Raw genomic sequence first — 19,271 nt, forward strand, 5'->3', positions numbered from 1 at the left:
GCCGCAATCTCCTGATTTTATTTCCCGAAGACCGGCGCGGGATGCCCTCTACTTATCTGGCGCCTCGACTCGTTACCAGGGTTAGCATGAGAAGCGCCTTCGTCAGGGTCGCCTCTATACCTAATTCCCTCGTCTTTTGCGCGCCCCGTAGCCCGGCTCGCGGCACGTCCTCCTCGCAGTCGAAATTATCGAGGACGGCACCCTGCCATTACCGTTATGCCCCAGCCCTTCGTGCTGAGACAACTACCGGGACCGCTAATTATTTCGGACGAAATGACCCCCGAACGGCTGCGTAATGACAACGTCGAGGGGAAAGCGGACAGCCCTCTAAAATCGTATTATTAAAATAGGATGGCTGATGATACGTTTTGGAGCGGAGTCTGCCTGCCTGCCATCCACAATCAGATCGCACTCATGTCAGCCACGTATGAAACCTTTAGATGTGAACGCGCACTCTCATTGTCATTCGAATTAATGCAATTTTCATTTACAAATTCAATTTTAACTCGATAGGGAGAAATTTTAATCGATATTTAAAAATGTAACTGCGAAGCAAATCTCTAAATATCGCAAGTTTACGCTGTAAATTCTTCCAAGCCGATGTAGAAAACTTTAGTTGAATTGTTTACAAGATTTTAATGCTACCCATCGCAACCAATTTAAGGCGGTGTGTGTATGTGTGTGTCTGGTTTCCTTTCGGAAAGCGACGCGAAACAGTTAGGATCGACTGTCACGATTGGTTTTCATGTTCGGATGACTTCGCGGGTGTAGAAGGTCGACATATTGGCCGAGAGTGCGGGAGGCGACGTCTGGCGTCGAATGAGAGACGGGCGTCGTGTTGAAAGCAGACGGCCGAGTGACGAGACGCCAGAACGACTTCTCTCTCGGTACCGGAGACGGGACGTCGTCTCCGATTACAACAGAGTCCTCCGAAATTCTCCGAGAGAGAAATCACGTCGCAGAAAGTACACCGCTCCGACGACCGCGTATAATGGTATTAGTATCTCGCGCGATAAAGATATTTCAATGTTTGCGTGGAAAAGGTATCTCCCCGTATCTATTTCAATCAATTTTAATCTTAAGTAGATACGAGAGATTAAATAACGTGATAAAAATATTCGATCGCAAAAAATTGTGACAGATAAATAATATATGTTTCCGAGTGTGTTATTACACCGATAAAATATAACGAGTAATCTAATGCATACAAAGGCTAATTTATATGGAGCCTTTTTAATTCGCATTTAATAGAAAAAATCGCGCAATCTCGCTAAAGGCGGGTTTATCAGGACAGCGAGATTCACTGAAATAAGCGGGAGGGCATTTTTATTATTTCACGTGGAGTAACATCGAATCACGAAAAAAAAAAAAAACTGTGTGACGCCTGTGTTTTCACATTCTCTGCGACACATGTGCACAATATACATCATGCTTCCACCATTTCGCCGCGCGATCTCGCATCGCGCGACGCAGTTAACGAAATATTCTCGGCGAACAGACATTAACAGCTGTTTTTTTGGCGGGCGGGACGGGCGGGAGGGGCTGACGGTGAAGGTTTTTTTACACGACGGGCCTTTAAAGTCGGCGCAACGTTGAAATTACTGTCGACGCAGCCGCAGGGGTCGAAGGGGAACAACGGACCGGAGTGAGGCGGTAGGTTTTTGAAATATGACAAACGCACGTGCGTTGTCCATGGATAAATTTTGTTTATACGGTGAGTTGTGCGCGAATATATTCTCGACGCGTCGACACAACGTCGGTCTTTGATGAGGAGAGACGAGCCGTAGCAAGAGAAGCGCCCACCGCGCTGTAATATCTGTGCGCATATATATGTATATGTATATATCTTATATATATATGCGAGGCAAGAAGCAACGTGCATACATACACGTACATGGAATACGGATCCAAACCGTGCACGTCGAGCGTACATGATGTACGATTAACCTGACAATAACGCACGGTGTCATCGGGATGCCCGTACTTTAATGAGAAGTTGGCATCCGTAAACCTACAGCTCCTAAATTTATATTCGCGTCGGATTAAGATCTGTTCCACGTTCAATTAAAAATTCGTAAAGACTGCTTCCCGTGTGCCAAGAAACACGAGGAATTATTTTCTCTCGAGGAATGATCTTATCTTACGATTTTTGCTGAAAAGATGAATCTATTAGGAGATTTTTTGAATTAATTCCCCGACGTTCTGAATTTAATTCAAATTTACGTTCACGCAGATAGATCATGAAAAGAATTTAAGCGCAACATTGCACAAACATGCGTCGCATAGATAACACACGGCGGTGCGAAAGCATATCAAAGGTGTTACATACGTTTAGGCAAAATAATAGTTATGCGTACACGACATAACGGCGCGATGTGACGAGTGAGGGACACGCAACGCGTTCCAACGCGGAAATAATACATACACATGGTCGGCGTACGCGTTTGAGGGAGAGCCGCAGAGAGTTCCACCCCATTGCAAATCTCGAGAATTACGTTCGTCGAAGCGTAAAACGCGCGGGCACTCCGTGAGATGCCGCATAATTTGCTCGCCGGGACACGCGTGTAAAAGCGGATTCCGCGCGGCAGACGCGACATTTCCGTTCCGCGACGACGCGGAACGCGTTCTCAACCTGATGTACGGCACCTGGCGTATGACAGCGGTGATTCATTAGCTACCGAAAAGCCAACGAATCTCTGTATCGCCAACCCGACTAGAGTTGAAAAGAAAAGGCGAGAGAAAAAAGGCACTTAAAAAGAAAAATCTATGATTTGAGTCATTATTTAAATATACAGGGAGTTTCTTAATAAGTACGAAAAATTTTAAGAGATGATTCTTTGTCGAAAGTTAGGGGGGTTTTTCATATAAACATATACTCCTACATGCCTCCCTGTGGAGTTACACTTCTCCAGAAATGGGGGTAAAAATTAGGTTTTTATTTTTTTCTCAAATTTGGAACTAGTTAAAGAAATGAAATTAGATGGATATTTTTTATTAATAAAAAGGTTATTTATTAATATTTATTAATATTTATTAATTATTATTTTTATTAGTATATTAAATTATTAATTAATATATTTTATTAGTTATTTATTAATATTTTTTCAGTCTCCCGTATTGTTATAAGGGGATGAAACTAGCAACTCCTATTCAATTTTTTATTAGAACTTTTTAATAGGCCGGAATATGATCATGTAAAAATATGCATTAAAAAGTTTGATTTATTTAGAAACTTTTTTTATTTCTTTCATTTTTTTCATAAAACCAGTAGTTTTCAAGAAAAAAAATAAAATACGTTATCGTGCACAGCACGATGCTAAATAGCATAGGTTTTGAATTACGAGAAGTTAAATTTTAAAATAAAAATAAAATTAGAGTAAATGTTGGAAAAATTGGGACAAAACAAAATTATAATAAAAATCTAAAAACCTAAAAAATAAGGTATATTTAGGAGTATATGTTTATGTGAAAAATTCCTCTTAATTTTCGACAAAGAATCATCTAAAATTTTTCGCACTTATTAAGAAACACCCTGTATTTTCACTTGAAATGTACACGACGCATGAAAAATATCCATTATTCAAATTTCAAGTTACTTAAATACTTGTGAATATTCTAATGTTAAAACAAAAAATATCGATAAATTCGAGAATGATTCACGTTGGACGAATGCACTTTACGGGAACTGAGCCGGTTGAGTAAACCAATTCGTCTCTTCCTACATTAGCGTAACGATTAGATAAGGGCTACGGCGCGAACGCCTATCCAGTATCGGGACAATCTCCGGCTTACTATAATTTGTAAGCCTTCAGCCGTCGCGCGGATAAGAAAGATACATCTCTCCTCTGCCTTGTAATTACAGGTTTCCATTTAAACGGCCGCGCCGCGGGTTAGAGAACGCCCATTTGTCTTTAACTGGCGTCTAACAGACCACGTGTACAAGTATATCGAGGTTTCCAAGCGCGCGCCCGAAAGCCGGGATAAATTCTTCGCGCGCAACTTTCTACAGCGTCGTACACGGTAAGCATCTATCTACGGAAGGTGTGCCAGCTGCGACGCGTTTACCTGCCGATAAAAATTTCGTCGCGCCTTTTTTCGTCGCCGTAATCGTAAATTTGCTTACAATGATGAATCACCGACGCGGCGTAAATCACACGATCGAGCATTCAAGACTTTACTTATCGCCGATTTCTCTTCCTTTGTTTGACGTCTTTCACGTCACGATGCTTTTTCTTTACATAATTACGGATAACTAAAGAGATATCACTTTGCGCTGGAGAAAAATTCATGTTTGTTGGGTTAACGCGAAAGGAACGGAAGTCTGTCATAATAACTAGAAGTCATCACCACTTGGTGAAGAGAAAAGCCAAGAAACCGGACTTCCTCCCGTTTGTCTGTTACAAACGAGGGAATCTCAAGTAACGCGTGTTTATCACGACAGCTACACCTCACCCAATGCGCTACCTGCTACGTCGGCAACGAATGTTGCTCGCTGGGCGATTCTTATCTCGAGCTCTCTTGAATCGCTTTTCCTTGTATTATCTTTCATCGCGAGGAGACAATAACTCGCGCCAACGCTTTTCACTTTTTAGCTCGCGACGTGTCGCAATTATACGTATATTTATATATAATTATACTTAACGATGTCACGCGGTCTAATTAATATAATACGTCGGTTTTTTAACTTCCCGGTTTGATTTTATTTTTTTTTTACGAATACGATTAAGGAACCTTGCAGGACGAATTCGAAGCTAACGCTTAATTCAAAATATTCAAGCCCGTAAAGACAAATTTAACGCATACAAGATCGAGCGCGCGGGTCTTAAATGAGCAAGAAGTACGACAGATATAAAGGGATAGATAGAGAGTAAGAGGAAAGGCAAGAGAGTGACAGGCAAACGTAGTGAGAATGACACACTCGTTTCCATTTGAGCAATTTCAGTGCGACGCAAGGCCGAGACGGGACGGGACGAGACGAAGCCGAGCCATGCCACGGTTGTCTTGCCGTCATGGGGAAGAAAGCCGACGAAACGCCAGGAACAAAAGAGATGAGACAGGGCCTGTGGGGTGCGCGAGCTGTCACCTGCATTGTGTGTCGCCGGCGTGTCTTCTCTCCCTTCCCCTCCCCCCTCCTCTTCTCCTGTCCCTCACCTTCCCCTCCCCTTCCCCTTCCCCCTCCTGGTCCGCCACCATTCCACGTGCGTCATCCGCACCACCGTCGTCGCTGCCGCGGCTTCTCCTCGGCTATCCCTGTCTCCTTTTCGCCGCCCGCTTCCGCAAGGACGATCGTCCTTCTTCAGCGTCCGGGTTCTCGCGCTCCGGGATTCGATGCTCCCTCCTTCCCCCGCGGGAAGGGGGTACAATAGCCGTCGGCGGCGTCCGTGTGCGCCACAGCACGCCTAATCACTCTCGGGCGGGCGCGTCTGCTATTGAGATGTTTAATTAACTCCATTGTGATCCTCTTTCGGGCTGCGACACGCCGCAACGGCCCGATTATCGTCGGGCTCGAAGACAAGGGTTTACCGGCTCAATCTCAGACATTTTTGTGTAGCGCTCGTTCAGTCGAATCCAACAGCGCAGTCGGTTATGTCGAATGAAATTGAACGCGTTCGCGAAACAACGCACGGATTTCATTGTCCGATAATATGTGTGTAAACAAAAGATGGGTTAAAATTTTAGAAAATAAAAAATCTTTCATGTATATTAAATAAATTTTTCACGTCATGAATTATTTTTATGATATTATTTATTTAGTCTTTTACAAGTTTTACTTCATCGTAGATGATGTCCCATAATAATTTGAAATATCGCATTCTTGAGGAAAAAGTAGATTGCTAGTTGTGCAGAAGTGCATGCACATTGTCAGGAACAGTGAAATGATGAGGATCGTATTGATAATTCCATACGTGACGCTCCAATTTTTTGTTTAAATCGACCGATAAAACTCTGCGATGCAGCGATTGTTGCTGATGATGTACAACTGGCCTAATTAGTTGATTTCTATAAATGTTGGATACAATCGAATGCTCTTTGGGAGCAATTGGCACTGCAGCCTGTTGCTTTTAAACGTTCTGCACAACGGATTCGCTCTTGTAAATATTCGACGCTACCGAGTGCGTTTTGAAAACAGCTGATTGTTGCTCGCGAATGTTGTGCACGACGGGTTCATGCTTGAAAACAGATGGAAGGACAGATTTCTTCTGTCCTTCCGTCCTAAACATCCGGTACGGAGGTTTTCTTGTAAACCATCGTTATAACTGGCTCGTTTCTGATTATTGGCACAATTGGCTGGTTCTTGTAAACGCTAGATGCCGCTGAAATTTGACCAATATTAGAACGGGCCAATATGTCACCATGAGAGATGTTTGCACCAAATTCCCACTTGACGCCGTTCTTGTAAGAGGATGACAATCGATGCATTTGCCCAGCGCTCAATGCAACGAAAAGAACAGTCAGAACAATGACACGTTTCATTTTGTTTGTCAAAAGAACTTTTCTTATTTTGAACGTAGAATGCTCAGAAACCGTACGAACAACAGTTAGAAACTATTCTGCGATTTGTGGAGCGACGGTGGCGTTTAAATATCGCTCCGAGAAATGCAGCGATGATTATTGTGGATGAATATTTTATTTCTCCAAATCATTCAGTAGAAAGAAAAACGAGCAGAATTATTTTAATTATTTCTTTTTGCATTCTAATCGTCTATTTAATTCGTATAAATGTAAACGAAGGATAGAAAAATAGAATGACATGTTTACAGTGGCGTAGAATTTGCTATATAATCCTTTGAATAATCTTAATAAAAAAGAATAAAAAATGTATAACATAATTTTTTTTTACGTAATGTTTCCTTCAAATTAGAAATTACAGAATACCAAAAGTATCTTTTCCATATATTTATCATATATAAATAATTATGATTACACTTTTTGATATTCTAATCTGACGCCTAAAAAATAAGTGTATTGCTAAGAAAATTGGCGAAAAACACGGTACGATGGGAACGTTAAATTGATCGTGCAATGAAATCTATCTGAAATATTTTAATCCTTTGATCTTAATAAAAAAGAGTAAAAAATGTATAACATTTATTTCATAATGTTTTTTTTACGTATAATGTTTCCTTCAAATTAAAAATTACAGAATACCAAAAGTATCTTTTCCATATATTTATCATACATAAATAATTATGATTACACTTTTTGATATTCTAAGCTGACGCCTAAAAAATAAATGTATTGCTAAGAAAATTGGCGAAAAACACGGTACGATGGGAACGTTAAATTGATCGCGCAATGAAATCTATCTGAAATATTTTAATCCTTTGATCTTAATAAAAAAGAGTAAAAAATGTATAACATTTATTTCATAATGTTTTTTTTACGTATAATGTTTCCTTCAAATTAAAAATTACAGAATACCAAAAGTATCTTTTCCATATATTTATCATACATAAATAATTATGATTACACTTTTTGATATTCTAATCTGACGCCTAAAAAACAAATGTATTGCTAAGAAAATTGGCGAAAAACACGGTACGATGGGAACGTTAAATTGATCGCGCAATGAAATCTATCTGAAATATTTCGTCTCTATATTCCTCGCGTAACATACAATAACATCGCGCCATTGGGCGAGCAGAGCGGTATGTTGTAAATTTCTCGCAGGCCAGGTCTTGTCGCGCTAGCTTATTCGGCCGCGATCCAACAACGACCGGCAGACTGCCGGTTCGTATATTTTAAGAGTCGATGCTGCTGGTAGACGTATTATTTCTCGTGCATTTCGAATGCACGACCGAGTGCCGCCCGTGCGGGCACATCGAAAATCGGATACTGGTTTTCACGGCGGGTCGCGGGCGTCGTTTAGATACGAACGTCATTTTGTATTCAAAGACCGGAATGTGCGCCCTCTCGGCTCTCGGTCATATTTATTTTCGTATTACTTCGCTTTATCTTTATTCGCGTGTTTAGATGCGCTAAACGACCCCGAGACTTGGATATGACAATGGCATTTTCATCGCTCATATATCCCGTGAAAAGATACGGAGATTTAAACTAGCTTCGCGCAAAATAAGCCTCGATTTATAGTACGTCGATAAAAGATATATTTGTGTGGTCTGTATTTTATTACCGCGATAAATTTGAAATCATCATTGACTATAATAAAGTTTTTATATTTACTATTTACGTGATAAATATCATAATGATTCTCGCGATTGAGCAAACAATCGTAATTTGAAAAGAAATATTTACACGCAGCCTTAAGGCGATTTTTATCGCAATCTCGAGAAGAAATCGCTAGTTCCGCGATCGTAAATTTGACTGACGCGACCATCGTTCATTTATGATTTATACGACGGCGTTTGAATTAGAAAAACCTCTTAAGTCAGGTATTGCCACATTGGCTGAATATATAATTACGACGTGACAGAGTTATTAATCGCGTTAAGACAGGACCGAGTGAGAAAAAAGAAGAGAAAAAGAGTTATTAAAGATCGAAAAAATAATAGTGTCGTGTTGTCGAGCCTGTTTTTTTTCACGATTATGGCTTATCCGCGTCGTTTATCAATGATAGATTTGATAAATGTCAATGTACATGACAAAAATAAAATATAGATGTAAGCAATCATGCAAAAGTAAGGTGTTTTTCTTCAAGTTACAAAGGCATATTTGCATGTTTAAGAGAATAAACTAACAATATGAATATTGATATTCTCCTTTAAGATAATGATTCATAGAAGAGCGTGAAATTTTTACTTGGTTACTAAGTATACTAATAATACCGAAGTCACATGTTACGAATAACACAACTACAAAGTTTCTTTTTCACCTGTCTCACTCATTTTGCGACATTTATATTACCATAATATAATGCATTTCATAAATGTTTTTTCTCAGGCGTAAAATGTAAGCATAAGTAGTCTCATAATTTCGCGAAATTATACAATAACACACATATGTTGAAAACTTTTAATACGATTTTATGCTAAATCGTGCATTTATTTGTAAAATCTTAATCTTATTATAATTCCGTCCGTTACGTACATTTTTAATATAAATTTGAATATATTTTTTAAATTTGAAATTTAAAATATCGAAATTAACAGAGTAGCAAAATTTTAAGTTGAAAACCTAGATTCTTCTATTAATATTTAATAACTTTCAATTAATATGATAAGTATATCTATAAACATACTTGAACAATCCATAAATCTTAAAATATATGCTTGCTTACATGTGATAAATAAGTCGTGTTGCATAAAACTAATACAACATATACGAGACATAAAGTGTGATATACATATAAATATGTTATTTACATATTGGATGGAGAAATAACATGTATAAGTGGTAGTAGTAATAAAAGATAAAAACTACATGCATGAAATACAAGTTATGTAGACAATAATATTTTACAGATAAACACGTATGTTTGCGGATTTGAAATATTAATCATTATTATTTACTAGATATCCCCTACTTATATTCAATTTTCGAACAATGTGCCATTACTCGCGCGTCTGGTCTTCGTCTATATGTTCTCTCTCTTTCTTTCTCTCCTCCAGCAATATTGTTCCCAGTAATGTTCGCATTTTGCGATACGTAGCGAGCGTAACTGTCGGTATTTCGCGATCGTTAAGCAAGTAAATGTGTGTACGTTACGTATATAGGACCCCCTCCCAACGTATACGTATACGAAGCATCCAGCTGCCTCGTAAAAAGTCAAACGTATTACGCGTCCGCGCCGCGGCTCCGGCCACGTTGACATTTTGTGTATAAGCACGCAATATAATTAGCAGCCATAACCATAAATAAGATAATTTGCATGTATTTTGTATAATAAAGCTATTTTACGCCGAGGCACGAATCTCGTGCTTTACGGTTGCTGGTGTTGTGCGCGCCGAGGAAAAAAATATCTTCTCTCTCTTTCTCCCTTTCCAGATATACCGCGTGGCCGGCTGCGGCTTTGGCTGCGGCCAAGTGGAAACGAGAACGCCGCTTCGCGTTTTCGGTTCGCCGCCGGCCACCTTCAAGATTTATAAACTGCGATTAGCTGGAAACAATTTCTTGCGCTTTTCAAGCGTCGATTTCCTTTTACTCGTGGACTATCCGCTGATTGTAAAGTTTGTTCGAAACGATAGATTGTGTATGCAGGCAATTTCTCTATAAAAGGTATCCCCCTTCAATTATTTTACGTTTGTCAGTAAAAATATTTTTTCCAGATAATTTAGAAAATTAAAATTTTTTTATCACATTTTAATAAATTGCAGTAGGTTTAAAACATTTTTAATTTGAAGAAAAATGATACAATTGTCGAGCGTCGAGTCTTAAGAAAGTTGAAGATGACACTCCTGACGCGTTGGACTGTGGCCATTATATAATTGAGATGTAACTCGAATATAACATTAGCATATAACGAATCTCGGGCCGGGGGAAAAAAGCTGAAGACGTCACGCGACAAATAACTCTGAACATCTCAGCGGTATCCGATCCGTCGCTGGAGAATAACTGGTAATGCATCGTACGCGGACGAGGATGCATAAATTTTCGTTGAACGACGGAGTTGTGAAGTACGTAGCTACGCCACTGCGGGACAAGAGAGCCAAGCATTCGAGCAGTAAGACTGGCTTCGGTGTGCGGCCAGAAACAGTTCCTCGCCTAGCATACAAATGAAGAGTATAAACATGTCGTCATTATCTGCCGGATTTATAACATGGATACACCCAGGCTTGATGCACAGGTGGCTCGACAGTGGTTGCCATTTCGAATCTCGACGTTCGACTTCTCGTCGATTTTAAGACTGCTGAGGTATCGCGAGTTTCAGACAAATTATTATATATGTTCCGTTAATAATAGCCTCTTAGAGAGAGAAAAGAGATTCCGTTTTCTTGTCAGATAAGGAAAATCGTAAAGATCGACCGTCTAAAAATATTTTATAACTGTAATTTCGCTTCAAGAGGATACATTACTAGTATTGCGAGCATATTTTTACGTATAACAGTAAACATTTATCACATCGCAGTCTCTCATACATAGAACTTAATGTCGTGTATTAATAGTAACTTGCTAATAATAGTTCTCGGAGTAAAAGCGCAAAAATAAATTCTACATCGAGATAGTTCCCATAAAATCTTAGACTAGATTCCGCCGAGAGATAAAAGAGAACCGTAGAGAAATGTGAGGGAAGAACGGTATTATACTGGCATATTGATCGCACGGTGAAATGCCTGAAAACTGAAATACATCTACGCTGAAGAGGGATATTGCGTAATTTGCAGTGCGGGCTCGCGGTGATAAAAAAAGTGGCACTTGATATTTGCAATTGAAATCGACAACATCGACAAAATGGAAGCCGCGGTAACTATTTGCCGGGGCTGTTGAAACGGAGAGCCTGGCGGGCGTGCAAAATTTTTAATGTAATTTACTTTCGCGCCATGACGTAAGCATCCTACTGGTATCGACATTTCCACGAGTGGGCGAAAGAGAAATTTGTGTGAGTGTCGAATGCAGTGTATTATATGGCCGTGGCAATTTACTGCGCGCCGTTACATACTATTTACAGCGCAATTTACTACGCGCGTTACAGAGTGCAACGTTACAAGAAAGCAACACATGTACGTCGTTATATTTTCTCGACTAATAATTTATACGCACCGCGCGAAACTTTGTTTAAACGCTACTTTCGGCATGTACACGTCCCGTGTCCGTGTACTTTGCGACTTTCCCCTCCCTCCGTCCTCCTCAAGTAATTTATAGAAACATTAATGAGTCGCAGGCTGGCGTGAGAAAGAGTCCCCCTTTAAGTCACGCTCAAGTTTTAACGTTTCCTCGGCGTCTTTCAATTATGGGCGTACGTCTCTCTCTCTCGTTCCTTTTCGGCTTTGTATAATAAATATATACGCGCGTAACTTTTCTCAAAATCACTCGTTCTTTGATCTGTCCATACGCGGCGTCAGATACTGGATGTAATCATAACTCGAAATGCCGAGACACCGTCGCTTTTGCGTCTGACGCGCAAGGCAAAGCGGCAATTAGCCGAACGACGTCTCCATCAGCACTCGGCCCGATACACGTTGCTTCATTAGGAGATAATGAAGCAACCGTTCGAGTTAATAATTTCCTGTAAAGATCCATAATTATTACGACGCGATGGAGTGGGTGAAATCCGGGAGGTGGTGAAATAACGATCCGAATGTTAATTGAGGCCGCGATAAATAAGCGCTTTCGCCGCCATTGCTATCGGCATCATCGAAAAGTCAAGCCATATTCAGACTCGCCTTATATCGGCTTAATGGTAGATATATTGTGACGGAACAACGCGATCGCGTGAATCAAATCCATTAAACTCTGCATCGATAAATATCATTTTCGTTCGCTCTTTAATGAAAATTATTAAAACACATGGCGCAAAGTGGATAAATGTTTTTCGTACGCGGAGTAGCCACTGTACGGGACTGCTGAGAAAACTAAAATTCCAAACACGCGACGAAGGAGAGGAGGTATCAAGAGGAGGACGCGAGAGAATAGACCAAGTGGAAAAACCAGATTCACATAGAATCTTCCGCGCTCCTACTGACAAGCGTTAAGCACACACATTAAGATCTCATAACCATTAATGCGGCTGTACAGGCATTTTTATCGGGCGCCGTAACAGAAATTCGAAATAGGCTGAATCCCCTCGCGCGCGTGTTTGCCATGGTATTATGAAAAGGGAGGAGGCGGGAAAAATATGGGGGAGGAAAAATAAGAGTCAGCCCGCGCGCGCGGAAGCCTTCCTCCGCAGATTTTTCGTGACAAGATAAGCCACGTCCTGTTTACTCTGGACTGCCGTGGCGTACGAAGATGCTCGTTAAGCCTTTTAGTGCCGGCGTATCGCGCGAGCGCCCACAAAGTCGTATATCACCCGGGGGTACCTCGGTTTGTGCCGGTACCTTAACTCGCCGCACACACGGAAACACTCGCGCGGGAGACAACGAGTCTGCGTCGGGCACTGATAGATCTCTTACAACCCTCATTTCTCATCGGCTCCGTATCAAATATATCGCCCGCTGTTTACATGTGGACGTTAAAGGAAATCTTACTAAACGTTTCCAAGTTGCGCGTGTCACATTTTTCTTTTTTTTTTTTAGCAAATGGATCCAAGCATAATTCTCTCCAAGAAATTATTTATAACATTCTATAATAAAAAATGTCTCAACATGTATAAATAAACGTTCGTTTTGTGCCACTTATTTAAAAAAAAAAAAAAAATTTCGCAGCTGTCACAGATTTTATATCACGTAGTAGTTTCAACTGTGACAACGTCACACGAAGAATAAATTGCGAAAAGAGGAGGAAAGTAGACAGCGCGGAGAGAATTATTGGGATCATCATGGATATCGTGATTCCGCGCAGCGTATGCCATCTAGATAAATATGTATGATGCATCAAAAGGGGACGGCTCGACTGGCCATTACGGATGGAGATTTCGCGATCAACACTGTATTACGAGTCGTCATTAATACGAGGGGAGAGAGAGAGAGAGCAAGATGGAGGGATACGGGCTGTGCTCTCCTTGCGAACCGCAAGATCCAGGATCCGATATACCAGACTCGAGGTGAGGTACGAAGCAATAACTGGTCATGTCGCCCAGTAATTCAGTAGCCAATTAGTTAGACGGCGGCGGGAGAGTTGGCGAAGATGTCTATCTGGTCTCGTACAGCGAGAGAGGAGTGAGGGGGGGAGGAAGGGGGGCGCCACCGTGTAGTTGCAGCTTCCTGCATGTTGGTTTCACCCACACCAGCGCGCTCCTTTTCATCCATTCGTACAAGCACATCCTCGCGTGTAGAAATACGACTGGAACATCGCGGTGTGAGAGACCCCTCACGAAAGACACGCGTGTATCTGTTGGAAACTGATCCAAACGATCGTTGCTCTTTCCCCAACCTGATCTATCGGCCATGCCTGAACGCAAATCTGTCGTTTCTCTGAATAAGATCGACTCGATTGTAACGTGGCGCTCGTTAGGACTATCGATTTACGCAAGGGCGGAATTTTACGTGAAAAGGCCATAAAAGATTTGTAATAAATTATTAGATTTCGTGTGCAGCGGTCTCCGTACTTTTCTTTATTATAAAGATAGCGTTTTATACCGAATCGAAATTGATTTCCCATCACACGTCGGCTTTAAACCTCTCGCTACCGGGCAACGATATACGTCGCCTCGCACGAAGCGAGTAATAAGTTGAGTCGCCGGATTCGATTCGACGCGACACGGCGGTGGTTTTCCCGAATTTAAGAACGTGGATTTCAATTAGCCGAAAGAGAAGGAAAGGAAAAGAGAGACGCTCTCGAGGCAAGCGGTCGGCACCCGATAAAATAACGAGGAGCCAAGCCCTCACACGAGCAGGTCCGAGAGAAGTAAACCCACACTTTCTTGGCTCCGGGTGAATTATGCTCTCCCCGGACCATAACTTACCCACACGGAGTTAATGCGTGCTTGTGCAATCCCGCCTGCCACGGTCCGGCCTACCTGGGCTAATGAGTAGGTGTTTGTTGGACATTCTGACACGTTTTACGACTCACCAGATTACTTCTCCCCTGCGCCGATAGATAGAGCCAACGGCTGCGGGCAGCCAGCAGCCGTTGGCTGTTGCCAGCACCGCGAACAAAGATTGGAATAGGACAGTTGATTTACTACGGACAGCCGGCGCGATTTCATTCGAGGGATACGCCTGGTATCGCCTCGTTCGTTATTCTCGCAGCCTCGTCGATCTTCCGAGCGATTTAACTCCGGCCAAGTCGCCCAACGAACCGATGAAAAAATATTCGTCCACGGCAGAAAACCAACGATCGTTTTTCAATCGAGTTACTTAGACGAAGAGAAAAATATTTTACGTATTTATTTGTATCGCAGAAAAATTACGCGGCACGTCGGACGACGCTTCCCCGATCGATCGTAATCTCGTTTCTAAAAACTCATGCATCGCGCGTCAAAAATTCTAGAGAGTCGAGATAAAGTCATCTATTGAGTGAAAGAGAATTCATTCTGTCTTAATTGAAAAAGATTTCTCGAGTGATCGATCGTAATCGAGATATGTGCCTTGTGGCGATCAGCTGTCAATCGTTATCGTTGCCGCCAACAAAAGATTAGAATAGTATCAATTGATTTACTACAGACAAGCAACGCGCTTTCATACCGGAGGATACCGTCTCGCTCGTTATTCTTTGGGCCTTGTCGAATGATATCGGCTCGTCTATCTGCCGAAGGATTAAAAATTACGATTGATGCTGATTTACTGCCGCGTTACCTCGTACCTCGCGATTCGCGAAAATCCCTCGTATATATCCCCGCCCGACAATGCCATCGCATTGATCTTCCTTTATGCGTGCTCCAATGCAACGGCTCGCAGAACGATGCATCTTATTTATCCACGACGTATTTCGTCAAGTCACGAAACGTACGACCTGCGCTAACTTTTCTGGCAACGTTACACAAAAATACACTCTTGGACTCGATTAGAGGAGAAGATTATGCATTATTAATAAAAAAAGATGACAAAATACATGAAACGCTTGAAGTGATGCAATATCATTTATATCGATTATATTAATTCTTATTATTATTATTATTATTTCGAGAAACTTTCTGCTGCGCGTGTTAGAAATTATAATAGATAGCCATCGCACAGATACCGCAATAAATTTTGTATAACATCAATTTTCGCGAAATTGTAAACATCTCCGGTTTGGACTTTAAAAGCTTACAATCGCTTTTATCGGTTCGTTATCTGATTTTCAGAACTCATCTAAATAATTGTAAATAGACCCCTCGCGCGCGCGGACAGCATTCTTTTTAGTATTTTCTTCTTATCGAGATGCTTACGACAGTTCGCCGAAGGAAGGTAGGGTAACGCGTTAACGTTGGATGCGCTATTTCGGTTCGCGCCGTATCCGCTCGTAAAAGTCGCCCAAGGCGTGGGCATCCATCCTAATTAACAACCATGGAACCAGGTACGGGACCATCTGATAGCAGGCCGAGAGTATAATCCGCTCGTTACCAACACGAAGCCCACACGGACAAGCACTCTTTACCACCGTAAAGCGCCTCTTCGGATCCTCTTCCAGTTTCGACGCGATAGGCATGGCGCCTTTGGACGGTAATGGAAGAGGAGGACCGGCGGAGATTCGACACTCTCCACGTCCTGGAACATCCTTTTCTCTCCGGCTATAATAAACGTATTTTTTACGAACGTACGATAAAAGTAAATGAGCAGTTTCCATTATAATCTCCCTCATCTAATTGCAGAGAGAAATATATATATATATATATATATATATATATATATATATTTATTATTTATATTTATTTTTATTTTTATTAATTTATTTTATTAATTTATTTATTTTTATTAATTTATTTTATTTATTTATCTTATTAATTTCTATTTATTATACACATACAAACATGTAAATTTGTTTCATAATATACATGTATATATACCATATTTTTCGAAAAATGGAATGTATTCGCAGATTCCGATAAATAAAAACCGCTATATACACAATGTATCTAATACCATTAATCTTGGCAATGGACGTATGATTTATAATGCAGAATGTAATTTTCATATTTTTATGACGTGGAGAGACCAGTCTCGGTAATTTTATAAATGCGATGCGCATTTTCTCACATGTTCTCACACGTGTGATGTATAGAAAACACTGACATTATATCGTGAATGAATAGCGGTATAAGTTTCAAGTATAATTATGCAGTTCTTTTCTCACGTTTTGATGTTATCGCATTCGTTACCGCCGCAGATTGCAGAACGAACCTAACTTTTAATACGTTACTGAATACGCAACTTTACAAACACATTGCGTGTATACAATCGGTGATACAAATATACGCACACGCACACACAGCCGAGTAAACAAGATTGAGAAGATATACCGATGCAGCCTACGCAGTTAGACTAACCACATTGTAATAAATTCCTCCGGCATGTATCTCGCAGGCTTGATTTACGCGAGTGATTCGATGGAAATGACGTGAAGCACAGTGTTGCTAAGATCGTTTTCCTCGACTCGATTTATCGCGCGTTACGATACGCATACCACGCACATCAACTACGAATGATGCTGTAGCATTTCTTTCGACGCGATCAAAGATATCTCCGATAGACGACAACTCGACAGTCGTCGCAGCATTCAACAAACGACGGAGAGCATAAATTATTGCGCGTCAGTGATACAACGAATGTACATTTCAAGCGTTTTCCATTAACATTAAAGCAAGCATAAATATTTATCACACCGTACCATCTTTCATACAAATTAACGTGGAAATCTGGACGAATCGAAAGCAATATGACACAAGCAAGTATCCACTCGAGGCGAGCACTTGCGCGAATCAAGCTTAAATAATCGGAAACAAGGTAGTAGAACGCCATGTCACATCGAGGCACGATTCACTCTCTCGTCTCGTAATAAAAATTGCTCCTATCGCTGCTATCCATCGGGCAATACCGGATTTACTTGATCGAGCGTACCGAAATAGTGAAACACGGCGCGCGCGGCTGAAGCCGTTATAAACAAAGATACGAACTATCGAGAGGCTCGCGGAACCGCGGTGGCTCCACGCATGGCTGCCGGCGATAGAAGCAGCCAGTTCCGCTTTATGATCCCATAAATATCTCAATAGGATCTTAAATTACCCCACCACCCGAAGAGTCTGCCTGCGACTCCCTCAACCGTTGGCTGCTGTTCCGCCGCTGCCGTTGGCTGCTGCTGGCTCTGGATATACATTTACCCGGCCGAGTTTTCGGTGGAGACGTTACTGTTATTTATGGGCTCGTTTATCAAGGTGGCACCCCTTTCCCCTATCGTTGCTTCGATGCAGACTATCCGCCACTGCGAAGCCAATCCCGAGATATATCGTTTCGATACCAATCCGAGTTCTCCTTCTCTCTCTTTCTCCCCATCTTTCCCTCTGCCTTCCTCGCGATGCCGTTCTCAAAAAAGAGAAAGAGAGAGAGAAAGAGAGAGAGAGAGAGAGACGAAGAAATCTCGAGGAGGTAGCAAGCTTCGTCTTCCAGATCCCTTCTTTCAACTTTTCGCCTGGAGGCACACCCCAAAACTTCCTTCGGTGATAAATGCTCGTGAAGAATCGCACCCGTGCGATAGCGGCAATTAGTGGGGCCTCGTTTGTCTCCTTGTCTGCCCTCGAGGTTGATGAGCCTGCGGTTCCGGCTTGACGCTTCGGATTCATTGCGGAACAATGAAACTGTCGAATTTCGATCTACGTGTTGTGTGTTGAAATGACTAGCCTCTAAATAAAAATGCCAAAAACCGAGGCCGATGTCAAAGTCTTTCGATTCGGACACAAATGCACAATGTATGCGTGTCGCACAATCACACGTACACACATATACATACATTATATTTAAATGTGCTCATAATTTAATAATAAATTTATATAAAAACATACACATATATGTATGCATGTATGTAAATTTGTATGCAAAAGCATCGATACTGACGGAAATTAGTGCGCGTAATAATAGTAATGGCTCGTGACATAAAGTACGCGATCGAGTTTCCAGGAAAGCATATACAAATTGGTCGACGTCGTCTTGAAAATATCCCGGGAGCGTGCATTCGGTCCTACAGTATGCGCGATCGTGTGCCATATCCGCATTAACCTTTCATAGTGTTCATGTAGCGCCGAAAAAGGATCGTAGTTTTAGGTTTCCTTGTCGGAAGACAAATAGCAGCAGTCGACAGGGAGCGCAGCCCACTTTGTCCCCGACAGCGTGGCGAATAAACGCCCGATCACTTTACGAGGTAGACGGGGTAAGAGTGGAGCGGATAGCGCGAAAGAGAAGGAGACAGGACGAGGGAGCAGGAAGGAGAAACCCGCCCCTTCTCAATTCGTACGTAGCCATCTACACCCCCGAGGCCAACAATCCATTCTAACCCCGCCAACACGATCCAACCCCCGATCCAAAGCCAGGGGCAAGGGAGAGGAAGGGGGATAGTGGTAGGAGGAGGACTTTGGGATCTCTCCCTCTCGGTCCTCTCGACCAGGCAAAACCGCGGCGTTGATGCGAAAGCTGATAATACCGGGTCTCACCACTCCACCTGATTAATTTCCGTTTCTTCCGCGACGCGATTTATGGTTATTAGTGCATTTTGCTAGTTTCCCGCATCGCCGTATTTCTTTATCTACAAGATAATCGTTGCACGTGCGACGTGCGAAATCCAACCGAGTTTAGTAAACAGGA

The 19,271-nt window shown here is 41.7% G+C and overlaps 1 protein-coding gene and 1 pseudogene across 1 annotated transcript in view; both read right to left on the minus strand.

Moving 5' to 3' along the window:
* Window positions 1–19,271, minus strand: part of LOC145976874 (lachesin) — a 371,398-nt gene that overhangs the window by 282,398 nt on the left and 69,729 nt on the right. The gene's annotated exons all lie outside the window — the stretch shown is intronic.
* Window positions 5,872–17,644, minus strand: LOC145976644 (uncharacterized; annotated as a pseudogene).

The sequence above is a fragment of the Camponotus vicinus genome, unplaced genomic scaffold, assembly GCF_025532165.1.
Source record: "Camponotus vicinus isolate PSW18456_S1 unplaced genomic scaffold, iyCamVici1.0 SCAF_9, whole genome shotgun sequence".
Classification (NCBI taxonomy): domain Eukaryota; kingdom Metazoa; phylum Arthropoda; class Insecta; order Hymenoptera; family Formicidae; genus Camponotus; species Camponotus vicinus.